The following is a 14605-nucleotide window of genomic DNA, read 5'->3' as shown; positions in this document are numbered from 1 at the left end:
AAACACATACTCAAAGGAGAACCAAGTCACTGATACAAAACTTTCCTTTGTTGAGCAGATGATCGATGAAGACGGGAATAGGAGACGAAGGATGACGGAGGTAATCAGGAACGAAGACAATGAAGGTAAGAAGCCGCTGTAAAAGCGGAGAGTCCAGCAGGTAATCACTACGAGAGCTCGTAGACGAGACCGGACGAAGAGTGAAGGTGAGTATGTCCTATTTATGTGATGACGGTGATGAAGAGCTGGTGTATGAGATTAGTAATCAGGTGAAAGGGAACGAATAGGTGTCTGCGTGGGCTGATTTAAGGTGGAGCCAGGTGATTCCGTGACAGAACCCCCCCCCCTCCACGGTCCGCTCCTGAGGGCCGAGTGGTCTTCTTTCGGCGAGGGGGGCGACCTCTGCTGCGGGGAGCTGGCTTTGAAGGATGGGCAGTGTGAAATTCTGTGAGCAGATCAGGGTCCAAGATGTCGTCCCTAGGAACCCAGGATCGCTCTTCCGGTCCAAAGTCCTCCCAATCTACCAGGTATTGCAGGACCCCACCTCGCCGTCTGGAATCCAGGATTTCCCGAACTCGGTAGACTCCCTCTTCGACTACGTCGGGGGGGGGTTTCTTCTTCACCTGGCTCTGTGGAGGAAGGAGGCAAGACAGGTGAGTGATGTGGTTTGAGTGCTGAAACGTGGAAGACTGGGTGAATGCGATACTTCTCTGGTAATTTTAGCTCATAAGCCACCGGATTGATCTCTTTGATGATTTCGAAAGGTCCAATGAATCTGGGACTCAGCTTTTTGCAGGGAAGACGGAGACGAATGTTTCTTGTAGATAACCAGACCTTTTGTCCTGGGGTGTATCGTGGAGTTGGGGTGCGACGAGTGTTGGCATGTTGAGTGAATCTTCTTATGGCTTCCTGCAAGTGGTGGTGGTCCCAGACCCTCTCACTCTCCTGAAACCAGAAGTCCACAGATGGTACGTCTGATGGCTCCTCACTCCAGGGTAGCATAAGAGGCTGGTAACCTAGGACACATTGGAACGGAGTTAGACCGGTAGCTTGTTGTCTGAGAGAGTTTTGTGCATACTCAGCCCAGGGTAGAAACCGACTCCAAGTGTCCTGGTGTTTGTGACAGAAGGTTCGGAGGAAACGGCTCATGTCTTGGATTTTCCTCTCTGTCAGGCCGTTGCTTTGAGGGTGGTAGCCAGAAGACAGACTGACCGTCACATCCAGGAGCTTGAAGAACACCCTCCAAACTCTAGAGATGAATTGTGGTCCTCTGTCTGAGACAATGTCCTCAGGTAAGCCGAAGTAACGGAAAACGTGGTTAAACAGGAGTTCGGCAGTTTCAATTGCTGTAGTCCTTTCAAGGGGATAAAACGTACAGATTTGGAAAAGCGATCAACAATAATAAAAATGCAGGTATCACCTCTAGAGTTTGGAAGGTCTGTGGCGAAGTCCACCCCTAGATGTGACCATGGACGACGAGGGACTGGTAATGGAAGCAATTTTCCAGTGGGAAGATGACGAGGAGTTTTGGCCATCGCACAGTCTACACACCCCCTCACAAACCTTCTGACATCCAGAGCCATATTGGGCCACCAGTACGTGTTGGATACAAGTGAGAGGGTTCTATTGGAGCCAGGATGACCAGTGCCTAGTGATGAGTGAACCTGAGAAATGATCTGTGTTCGTTGTGCTTGTGCTACATACTGTCTGTCTGGGGGGCAACCCGGCGGAGCCTCTGCTGGCGTGTCAGTTACTGCTTCTTCGGGTACCCATTGGATGGGACTGACAAACACGTACCCTGGAAGAATGGCATCGGGTGTCTCCTCTTCTTCGGGTGGTGCATGTACACGGGATAGTGCATCAGCTGGAACGTTCTTTTCTCCTGGTCGGTAAGTAATAGTGAAATTAAACCGGGTGAAGAACAAAGCACATCGGGCCTGACGAGAATTCATGCGTTTGGCTGCACAGAGGTACTGTAAGTTTTTATGATCGGTTAAGACTGTGAAAGGATGATGTGCTCCCTCTAACCAGTGACGCCATTCTTCCAGGGCCAATTTTACCGCCAGTAGTTCCCGGTTTCCGATGTCGTAGTTTGCTTCCGCCGGGTTGAATTTGCGAGAAAAGAAGGCACATGGATGGAGTACGGATGAGTTCTCCGGTTGCTGTGATAAGACGGCTCCGACCCCGGTAGAGGAGGCGTCCACTTCCACAGTGAATGGCAAGTCTGGGTTGGGATGGCTGAGAATGGGAGCTTGCATAAACAACTGTTTGAGATGGTGAAATGCTTGGGCTGCAGTTTCTGGCCAGATTAGCTTCTTGGGTTTATTTCTGTGTAGAGATGTTAGAGGAGAGACAACTTGACTGTAGTTCTTGATGAAACGTCGATAAAAATTGGAGAATCCCAGAAAGCGTTGCAGTTCCTTCACAGTTGTGGGTTTTGGCCAGGATGAAATAGCTTCCACCTTCCTCTCGTCCATACTAACACCGGTGGGGGAAATTATGTACCCGAGAAAGGAGGTGCGTGTGACATGGAATTCACATTTCTCGGCCTTGAGGAACAAAGTGAATTCATGCAGCTTTTGGAGGACTTATTTGACATGGCCAATGTGTTCATTAACCCTCTGGGGCCTGAGGTGTTTTGGGGCCCTGAAGAAGTTTTGACATGCCCTGACATTTGTGCTTTTTTCAGTATCTTAAAAACATATGAATGGTTAAAGTCAGATTACATTGTAATCAGCACATATTGGGCTACAATAATATGCAAGCAACATTAATGTGCATGTTTGTGTTTTTGAGAAAACTATGTTTATGCGTGGTTATTGAAAATCTAAAGTTTTGAAGTCACTGAAATAAGGCCATGAAGCACATACAGGACATTTCTTTACAAGACTTTAGATAATTGGATGTCGTAGGCTAGAATTTTTTCAACCAAATGATGTGAAAATCATCTCGTTCACTCGTTCAGAGAAAACAATATATTGATTTAAATTTTATAAAACATGTTTTGTGATCGAAAGGGATTATTCATAGGTGTGGCAATGGCCCATGAATATTTAGCAATTCACACCTGAGAGACAAAAGGGCCCTCCCTAATGGCCCCATCAATGTCTGACTTGACTATAGCAGGTAAGGAAACAATGTGAGAAGATTCAGAGAATGGAGTTTTAGATTATTTTTATTTTATTTACTATCACTGTATAAACAAAACATACATAATGAAGGTCAAAGACACATTATTGAGCTCCCTCATCTAACCACACAGATGTGCACAGACTTAGTGGCATTTCTGAAAACTTCTTCTGAATTCTGTTCAACAAATGAAACAAATCTTACCTGCTATTTTGTGTGCCCTTAAAAAAATACAAAAAAAGTCAAAAACTTGTTTTACACTAGAATATCAGTGTAGTTGAACATCTCAAGTTTCTAGTGCTCTCAGAGGAAAACAGTTTGAAGGGACTCAAGGGAAAGAGGGCAGGATTCATCTTTTGAGCAGGTTTGAGATCACTACAAAAACAAAACAAACCAAAAATCATATCAGGATCATCTCTCAGAATACAGTCTATACTCTAGAATTTGTACTAATGTAAAAAAAAGGACATGTAATATCTAAGAAACTAATAATTATCGTTTAGCACTATATTACTAATAAACGTGATGTAAACACATTCAGTGTAAGCACTCATATTACTTTTACACTGTTATACAATAAAATAAATAAATAAAGTATGATTCTACATTCATAAAGATATCGTCATAAATGCATCTCACAGTCATAATCACATCGTTTTTCTAGAACATTATAAATATCCTGCCATTGTAAGAGATGCAATGCAATCAAACGTACTTCATAATGTTTCATTTGATAAAGTCAGGAATTTTAGTTTGGAATAAGTCTAACTAGTAAAATGTGTACATGTTTTGTCAAAGTAAATAACAGCGAAAGCTAGTAGGAAAATGAAAGTAAGACTTACTCATGTAAATGTCTCCTCCTGCTGGGTTTGCGTCGCATCGCGTCCTTCTTAGGATTGAGGTACATATAAGTCTTATTCCTCACAGCATGTCTTCATTCAGAAACAAACTGTAACCAAGATGAACTTGAAGTCATGTTGCTTTGTTGCGGTGATGTGGGAGTTTCCTCGCATACAGATACTCCGGTCCTTGCCTCTCTAGTAGCACATGGCTAATTTGCATGGCAAAAGATTCCGCATAGTGGGCGCGGTCACATTAGAGATAATTAGTTGGAACTGGATAGACTAGACATCTCCTTGGTTTCATATAGATTAATTTATCACAGATTATTTGTTTTTGATAAAACTTACTTTGTTTAAAAGCATAAATCTCAAGCTTTCAGTAGATACCACTTTTACGTTTGTGTGCTAAATATTCACCGTGTTTGAATGATATAAGTGAGGCATTTCTAAAAGCAGTTCACGGAGACAGAGAAAACAGAAATCACCCTGTTTGTTTTCTTTATTCTAAATAAAAAAACACAACTTTCTGCTGTTCTTTTGAGTGTGCCCAAATAAAAGTACACGCTTTACAGTTTCCATTGATGTATATCTCTAATGTGTATGACTTAAACCGACAGAGCATTTTTAGTGTCTTTTGCGCTGATCTTAAAAAAAGTAGGTTGGTCACGCCGGCGTGACCGTCAGCCCCAGGGGGTTAAGGGAAGGTGAATAAATAAGGATATCGTCAATGTAGACGATAACGAAACGGTTTATGTATTCTTGGAAGATGGTATTCATGAAATTCTGGAAGACAGAGGGGGCGTTAGCGAGTCCATAGGGTTAGTATTCATGACTAGGTATTCGTAGTGTCCACTAGGGGTGATGAAGGCAGTTTTCCATTCATCACCCCTACGGATACGAACCAGATTGTATGCACTGCGCAAATCGAGCTTACTATAAATTTGTGCTCCTCTGAGCTGCTCAAGAGCGTTTGGGACGAGAGGAAGGGGGTAACTAAATTTAACGGTAACCTGATTGAGGGCTCTATAATCGATACAGGGTCGGAGGCCGCCATCTTTCTTCGATACGAAGAAGAAGGGTGATGCTGCTGGAGAGGTGGAAGGACAAATGTAGCCTTGTGTGAGAGCTTCCTGCACGTACTCCTCCATGGCCTGTTGTTTAGTAAGCGACAGGGGATACATCCTTCCCTTCGGCACTGGTGCATCCGGCAAGAGATCGATCGCACAGTCCCATGGCCGATGAGGTGGTAGTTGGGAGGCTCTCTTGGGACAAAAGACATCTGCAAAAGAGGAATAATCAACTGGAATTTGCATAGATACCTTTTCCTTGGGGCTTTCGATGGTGGTTGTATAGATGGGAAACTTTGCAGGTGGGACTTTAACCAACGGAAGTTGAGGGAAACAGTTCCGGTAGCAAGTGGTACTCCACTTCCGGATTTCGCCAGAGTCCCAAGAGAGCTCCGGGTGGTGTTGCTTTAACCAGGGTCTCCCTAGGATGATGTCGGCAGTAGAATTGTCCAGAACCAGAAATGCAATCTCTTCATGGTGAAGGACGCCTACGGTCAAGGTACAAGTGGCAGTTTGTTGACAGATGGATGATTTATTGAGCGGTTTTCCTGTTATTGAGTGAGCTTGGAAGGCTTTGGAAATGCTGAGCTTCTGGAGTTTGAGTTCCTCACAGAGCTGTGCTGACATGAAGTTTCCGGCTGACCCGGAGTCGATGATGGCGGTAACTGTAACAGAGCAATAAGGAACAGAAACTGTGACCATGGATGTTAATGGTGAGCAAGTTGGCATGGGAGCATTAATCTTACTCACCAAAGGACGTGGAGGGCGAATGGGGCAGCCGATGATGTCATGTCCAGAACTGCCACAATATAAACAAAGTCCCTGGGTCAGCCGGCGTTGGCGTTCTTGCAGGGTAATCCGAGTGGTGTTTATTTGCACTGGTTCTGGTTCTGGACATACTGGCTCTGGCTGGCGGGGAAGGAAGGTATGTTTAGTAGGTGGTAAACAAGTATTCATACGGTCGGCAGTGCTCACTGAGGTTTGGATCAATTTCTCTAGCCCAATATCATCATCAATACAAGCCAGTTGAAGTCGGAGGGCGGAGTTGAGTCCATTGCGAAAGACAGATATCAAAGCTCTTTCGTTCCATCCGCTGCTAGCGGCCAACGTACGAAACTTGAGTGCATATTCTTGAACTGACATCTTTCCTTGTCTGAGGTGAAGGAGAGCATCACACACAGATGAATCTTCACTTGGTTTGCCAAAAACAGTGCGAAAATACTTGATGAATGAATTGGCTGTTAATTGTGAAACTCCAGGTTGATGAATATATGATTCAGCCCAACGTAAGGCTGGGCCTTGTAACAGAAAGATGATGAAGGCAGTCTTACTTCTTTCTGTAGGGAAGCGATGTGGTTCCAACTCGAATTTCAGTGAGCACTGCAACAGGAAGCCATTGCAATCCTCCGCCGAGCCAGAGTAGGGCGCTGGTGTGGCCAGGGGACTAGCGATTCCGGTGGCATGAGGAAGAGACGGTGCAGTGACTGGTATGTGTTTGGTGAGCACTTCTTTCATCAATTCCACGAGTTTGCGGAGTGAATCTTCATTTGCCATCTCACGGTCCGGTCTTCTGTCAGGTTTACACAAACCAGAAGACGGTGGAGTAAAATCAAATAGGTAAGTTTATTAACAAACAGGAAATGGAAATGAAACAGGTAGGATGTCGTAGCGTTGTGAACTCACAAACACATACTCAAAGGAGAACCAAGTCACTGATACAAAACTTTCCTTTGTTGAGCAGATGATCGATGAAGACGGGAACAGGAGACGAAGGATGACGGAGGTAATCAGAATTATGGTGACTTCAAATGAAACAAATGTTAAATTTAAACCCCTGTAACTTCTGTAGACCTCTAACCCCTAATTTCCACCAGATGCGTAACGGCTGCGTTACGGCTCCGCTGCGTAACAGCTCCGTGTTCCGTCGTCCGTCAATACCCACCAGGTCCGGATTTGTTGCGGAACGGCTGCGGTCATGACTGACAGCTGACGTCACGAGGCCCTATGTAATCTCGCGAATTCTTGTGTGATCGCGCGATAAGTAGTTTCTATAAACAGAACTACCAAACCATGGACAGTTTTCCAGCCCATTATGACGTTTTCAAGGTGTAGTGTAGGGAAATATGAGCGCGGTGTATTTTATTTTGAAAATTAAACGGATCTTTTATTTTGTTTCTGGCTGTTCTGTTTCGTCACTCGGCTTCCTGTCCTGCGTACTGTGCCCTGTAGTGCTGCGGAGCGCTCCGGCATCCGGCAAAAATAGAAGCTCTGCGTATCTGCTCCGGAGGGCTGCGGATTGCCGGAGTCGGAACGCAGCTGTACCGCATTCAGTGGAAATACACTCATTGATTTTAATGGAAACCTATTGACTCCGCCGCCGTGCCAGAGCCGTAACGCAGCCGTTACGCATCTGGTGGAAATTGGGGGTAACAGAAATAAAGTCAATCTGGTTAGCAAATAAGTGAAGTGGGAAATGCTGTTTGTGGAGTTGTTTAATCCTCCTCTGCTGAGATCTTCATAGATTTTATGTTTTTTTATTGTCAGTTGATTTCATCTAAGGCTGTGGCTTAAGTCAGTTGTAGCTTGTCAGGATATCACCCCAGTCACATACCCAGGACACACCCTCTGAAGCTCCACCCACTCGTTCGGGATCACCTGACTTCTAATTACTCACCTGACTTCACTTACCACTCCCTATAAAATCCCTTGCTGTTCATTCCCTCACCGTCTGGTCTACAGATCGCACTCCCCATGCCTACTGGTTCTCCATGCTCTTATGGACTCTGATTCTCCTATCTGCTCCGAAGGACATTGCTACCTGTGCACAAGGACTGTTCAGATAAGATTACTCTTCATTACAACCAACCGTATTGCTGTCTACAACTTACCTGCTGTACTAATAAACTTACCATTTTATATTATACTTACCTCCGTCTCTGTCCTCGTCTGTGTGTGACATAGCTCTTGAGTAACTGTTCTCTTCTTTTGTTTGTTTACAAGCTTAGACAAGCCGAGAGGACTCTATAAATAACATATGATGATTTTGTGGCCCAGGTAAGGTCCAGTTGTGGTTTATTTCTTTGCTCTTGTCTGATATGTGGCATTGCTATGGCCTGCTTGTGGCCTAGATCTGGCAAACAGGAGTGGTCCATTCAAGTGCCATCATTCCAAGCTACATTTGGGCCAGAACATCATTCCACATGTGCCCGATGTGGGCCGGATCTGGGCCAACACTATGTTGCTATCTGGGTTAAAAACATATTAGTCAAGTTTTTTAGATATTTTCTTCTGCTTACCAAGACTACATTTATTTGATCCAAATTACAGCAAAAGCAGTAATATTGTGAAATAGCTGCACTATTTAAAATAGCTGGTTTCTATTTGAATATATTTTAAAATGTAATTACTGTGATCAAAGTTACATTTTCAGCATCATTAGTCCAGTCTTCAGTGTCACATGATCTTTCAGAAATCATTCCAATCCTGTTCAAGAAACATTTATTGTTAATTTGTTATTATTATTATTATTATTATTATTATTATTATTATTATTATTATTATTTTAATAATATTTAAACAGTTGATTATTTTTTTCAGGATTCTTTGATGAATAGAAAGATCTGAAGATTAACATTATAAATTATAATATCATACACAGTGCTATTCAAAAGCTTGGAGTCTATTTTTAGAAAAAAAAATACTGTTATTTAGCAAGGGTTCTTTAAATTGATCAAAAGTGATAAAGTAAAAAATGATAAAGACATTTATAATGTTACAAAAGATTTATATATCAGATAAATGCTGTTCTATTTTAAATTCATCAACACAGACCATTCTACTGAGATGTTTTCTACAAAAACAAATATTTTTGAGCAGCAAATCAGAATATTAGAATGATTTCTGAAGGTTAATGTGACCATGAGAAATGATGATAAACATTCTGCTTTGACATTACAAGATTAAATAAAAATTTTTAGACCTTGATGTTTTTATTGAAAATGTTTAGTTTGAAGTTTTCCTTCTGGGGATCAGTCTTTACTTCAGCTGGGCTCTTGACCCTTGACTTGATAGCATCAGTTTTTTTTTTCTCTGATTCCTGTAACTGAGTGTAAAACATATTTGTTTTTGTTTTTTTATATGTACTTAGGTTTACAGTAAATTACATTTGGTTCAGTTATTGCAACATTGTTTAAGTACTTTTGTTGGCACTCGGGAAAAGAGTCAAGCAAATTGATTTCACCTGATTTGACATCAAGATTTTGTAAAGCGACAAACACACTGAAAAAACAATAAGTGAGATTTCATTTTCATTCTTTTTTTGCACAAATAATTTAAGTAAAATTTAAGTATTGAATTTAGTAAAACCTACTTAACTAAGTTAGGTAAAATTAGTTAAGTTAATTTACAGTGGCCAGTTATAATTTCATGAGTAATTTCTACATAATATAAGAGTAATTTTAAGCTTAATCTGCAATAGTCAAGTACATTTCTCTCGGTTTATAAGATTTACTCAAAAAATGTACCACTGGAAAAAAATAAAAATAAATGTCATTAAAGCATGTGGTTCATTGCAAACATGTACACTGCAAAAAATGCTTTGTCTTGTTTCCAGACAAAATATTCAAAAATTCTGAAATCAAGAAGGATTCTCTAGACGAGTAAAAAATATTTTCTTGTTTTCAGAAAAATCAACTCAAAATTAAATGAGTTTTTGCCTAATCTGCCAATGGGGTAAGCAAAAAAATATTTGTTCAAAGGGAAAATGATTATTTTTCTTACCCCATTGGCAGATTATATTGCTTGTTTCAAGGAAAAATGCACTTAATTTTGACTTTTTTTCTGAAAATAAGACAATTTTTAGTCATCCAGAAAATCCTTCTTGATTTAAGAATTTTTAGATATTTTGGCTGGAAACAGGACATAAAATCTAAGATAGAAAAACAGTAAAATATACTCACAAGTACAAACTTGAATTACTACAAACTTTAATTGAGTACTAATACAGAATTTACTTTATTTATTTTTTAGTTTTTTCAGCAAGGTAGTTTTATGTATATATGATTGAGTTATCTGATATATGATTGTGTTTAAACGTTTCACCAAAAAAAAAAAAAAAACTTGGCATGTTTTAGAGAAAATACACAAATGTTAAACATTAACTTTACTGACACTTTGTATGTGAAGTTCAGCCTTAAATAGCCCACCGAACTGAAGAGAAACATCAATTCTGGAGGCGAAATGGCTCTGCACCAGCAACTGCCAGTTTTCAACCCAGTAAGTGTGATTAAAAGTAATTATTTTAAAATGTATTCATGATTTGATTTATATAAAAGTAATTTATCAAATTCCTCATACATTGATTTTTGGTTGCTGACATAGATGATCAGATACATGTTTGTTTTTTTTGTTTTTTTTGTTTTTTTTTCTGAAAATGACTCTGGAATTATTGATATCTTTATTAATAATGGCAGAAGTAGCATGAAGATGAACAAGCATTCATTTTATGGCATATCTTGTCTATGAAATCCTTCCACACAGAGCGTCCCATTCACTACTCCAATCCAAGGAGGACTGATGGATGGAATGCTTATTACTGTATCTGGACGGGTTTTGCCAGATACAGACAGGTGAGTAACAGCCTCTGTGAAAATATTAATGAGGTTTTATCTGGTCAACAATAGTTTTATCAGAAAGATCTGTTACGAACCCCGTTACTAAAGTGCTCGTTAAAAGGGGTAAGCAACATAAAGACACGCGATAACAAGATAACACTTTGAAATAATTTATTATGGGATCAAAACTCACGTATCAGTAGGCAACTGATAGAGGACAGAGATAGACAGACATAGACCAACGTGACATAGAAACAAACATTCAAACACAGCTGAACAGCGGCTGGCGGAAACCTCATGACGCCCACAGGACTCCTCGTCAATCCTCTCAAGCCCTTCTCCCTCAGTGGACGTCAAGCTCTTCACAGAGCTTAAAAATAGTGATCGCTACGATCACGCCGCTGTGGGAAACAAACGTATCCCTTACGTTCCGCCCTCTTCTCTCTTTACTCTGATGTTATATAGGCTATCCAGCCTAAATACTAGACCAGCTGCAGGTGTGCAGGGGCGGAGCCTATTATGAAAGAGAGAACCGGATCAATGAAAGAGATATACACAAATAACATAACTCTGGCCGTAACACTTCCCCCCCTGAAAGCAGAAACAGTTTTTTCGTTCTCCCCTCTTCTCATACTGAGAAAATAAAAGTGAAAAACTGATTCTGAAAATCAGAGAAAAGTATATAGACCTAAACCCTCGACAATGCATCGGCCACTACATTCGCAGATCCTTTCTTATAACGGATCTCTAAGTTATATGGTTGCACAATTAATGCCCATCGCATCAGACGTTGATTGTGATTATACATCTTACTCAAGAAAATTAACGGATTGTGGTCCGTATAAACAATCACAGGAAACATACTGGCCCCCACATAAACGTCAAAATGCTGTAGTGCCAGCAACAAAGCTAACGTTTCCTTCTCTATTGTAGAGTAATTAAACTGATGACGGTTGAACTTAGCAGAGAAGTAGGACACAGGATGAGGTATTCCGTCAGCACCCTCCTGTAGAAGAACAGCTCCCGCTCCCACAGCACTGGCATCTACCTCCATCTGAAACGGAGAGAAAACGTCCGGGGCAGACAACACTGGAGCACTGCAAAGAAGAGACTTGGCCGACAAAAATGCCTGTTGGCACTCATTAGTCCAAACAAAATCAACTTTCGGACTACATAATCGAGTTAAGGGAGCTACAACACTCGAAAAATTTCTACAAAAACACCGGTAGTACCCTACCATTCCGAGAAATCTACGCAGCTCTCGCCTTGTAGAAGGTACTGGATATTCTAGTACGACAGACACTTTCCCCTCTAATGGCCGAACGTGACCATTTCCTACCTGCTTTCCCAGGTATGTAACAGAGGCCTTAGCGAATTCACATTTCCTCAAATTCAATGTTAAAGACGCAGCAGCTAAACGACAGAACACATCATATAGCGTTGACAGATGTTCAGCCCATGTAGATGAGTAAATAACTACATCATCCAAATAGACGTTACAATTAGAAACATCACCTAAAACCATGGACATCAATCTCTGAAACGTCGCTGGGGCGTTTCGGAGGCCAAACGCCATACGTGTATACTGAAGAAAAGAATCAGGAGTTACAAATGCAGAAATCTCAGAGGCGCGTTCGGTTAAAGGCACCTGCCAGTAACCCTTCAGCAGATCCAACTTCGTAATGTATTTCGCTGCCCCAAGAGTGTCAATACAGTCATCGATACGCGGGAGAGGAAAAGCGTCGGGTACAGTAATGGAATTAACTTTCCTAAAATCAGTACAAAAACGAGAAGATCCATCTGCCTTTGGCACTAAAATGCACGGTGAGCTCCATGGGCTAGCACTCGGAACAGCAAATCGGTTTTTCAGTAGATACTCTACTTCAAGTTTCATTGCCTCTCTTCTACTCACCGGGCAGCGATATGCATGCTGCTTTATGGGCCGCGCATTACCGACATCAATGTCATGTCGAATGACAGAAGTACCAGGAGGGACATCGCTGAAAAGACTCGGGAAACTGTCTAACATTTTCCTTATATCCTTCAGCTGTTCGCTAGACAAATATGACAGTTGAGAGGAAAGAGTTGACAACACCTCAGAGTTCTTCAAACAACCGCCATTCAAGACCTCCATAGATACTTTTAACCCATCATCCACATCGATAGGAAAATCGGTAGGTAAAGTATACGTAAGCAATGAAACTCGCTCTTCCACCGGCACCACTGTTTCAGGAACGCTAACGATCTCGTCTATATGATCACGACCCAAATATGACTTTAACATATTTACGTGACATAAACGAGTTTTTCGCCTCCGTTCCGGAGTATGTATGATGTAGTCCGTGTCACTCACCTTATTTTTGACTAAATAAGGACCTGAAAAACGTGCAGACAGAGCAGATCCAGGGTTAGGAATCAATACTAAAACCTTTTCCCCAGGTAAAAAATTACGCATAACTGCCTTCTTATCAAAACAGCGTTTCATTTTATCCTGTGAAAGAGAAAGAGCTTCTCTTGCTACTGCGCAAGCATTCTGTAAACGTTCACGAGAGCGAGAAATGAAATCAAGAGTGTTGGTCTTCTCAGAAGGACCTGAATCAAGAAATTCCTCCTTCAGCATTTTTAAAGGTCCTCGAACATTGTGACCAAACACCAACTCTGAAGGGCTAAAACCAAGCGACTCCTGTCGCGCCTCACGCAACGCGAATAAAACTAGAGGAACTCCTTCATCCCACTCGTTCGCAGTCTCAACACAGTACTTGCGCAGTGAAGATTTTAAAGTCTGGTGCCAGCGCTCCAATGCTCCTTGAGACTGTGGATGAAAAGCACTTGACACTACATGTGAAACTTTAAGAGCCTTCAATGAATTACGAAATACCCGAGATAAAAAATTTGATCCCTGATCTGTTTGGACCGTTTTTGGTAATCCGAAAGTCGTAAAAAATTTCGTAAGCGCTTTTGTCACAGTTTTAGCAGTTATATTCCTTACTGGAATAGCTTCTGGATATCGAGTAGCTACGCACATTATCGTCAGTAAATACTGACAACCAGATTTTGTGCGAGGAAGTGGACCCACACAATCCACGAGTACACGTTCAAATGGTTCACCTACCGCAGGTATCGGGCAAAGCGGAGCAGGCGGCACAAGCTGGTTAGGTTTTCCACCCACCTGACAGAGGTGGCATGTTTTAAAGTACCTAGAGACATCAGTTTTTAACCCTGGCCAGAAAAAATGCTGGAGTACCCGGTCATAAGTCTTATTTATCCCAAGGTGTCCAGACCAAGAATGGTCATGGGCTAAACTCAAAACATGTTGTCGGAATTTTAAAGGCACCACTATCTGCTGCACCACATTCCAATCATCTGCCTGCTCAACATTTATAGTTCTACTCCACCTGCGCATCAAAACATTGTCATTCCAGTAAAACTGTTGATTACGCAAAGACGGCAGACCATTCTCAGCACTCACACGACATTTTTCTAACGTCTGGTCATTCTTCTGAGCGTCAATTAAAGTTTCCCGTGAAATGAATATATCTGAAACGAGATCAAAACAAACAGGTGAACTTGCAGTCCTTTCAGTATCATTCAAAGACTCTGGAAGCACATTGTCTCTCAAGATCTCTGAAAAAACAGAATCACTGAGATTATTCTCTTGCATATCACGTTTTTCTTGTGCTCGTGTAGTAATAGCACTAGCTGAAAACACATTTGGAAAACTTTTAATTAGTACGTCAGAATGCGGCTCAATCTGCGGATCATTGGTCACGTGCACAATCGGCATTACCTTACCACCAGCAATATCGTTTCCCATTATAAAATCAATACCCATCACTGGTAGAGAAGGACGAACTGCTACTTCAAAACACCCAGATGCCAGATCAGACGCAACCCATACGCGATGAAGAGGAACGGTTAAAAACCCCATCTCAATACCTTGTACAATCGTACTGGT

The sequence above is a fragment of the Garra rufa genome, chromosome 1 (genome assembly GCF_049309525.1).
Source record: "Garra rufa chromosome 1, GarRuf1.0, whole genome shotgun sequence".
Classification (NCBI taxonomy): domain Eukaryota; kingdom Metazoa; phylum Chordata; class Actinopteri; order Cypriniformes; family Cyprinidae; genus Garra; species Garra rufa.
The sequence above is the reverse complement of the archived record's forward strand: the minus strand, read 5'-3'. Positions refer to the sequence as shown.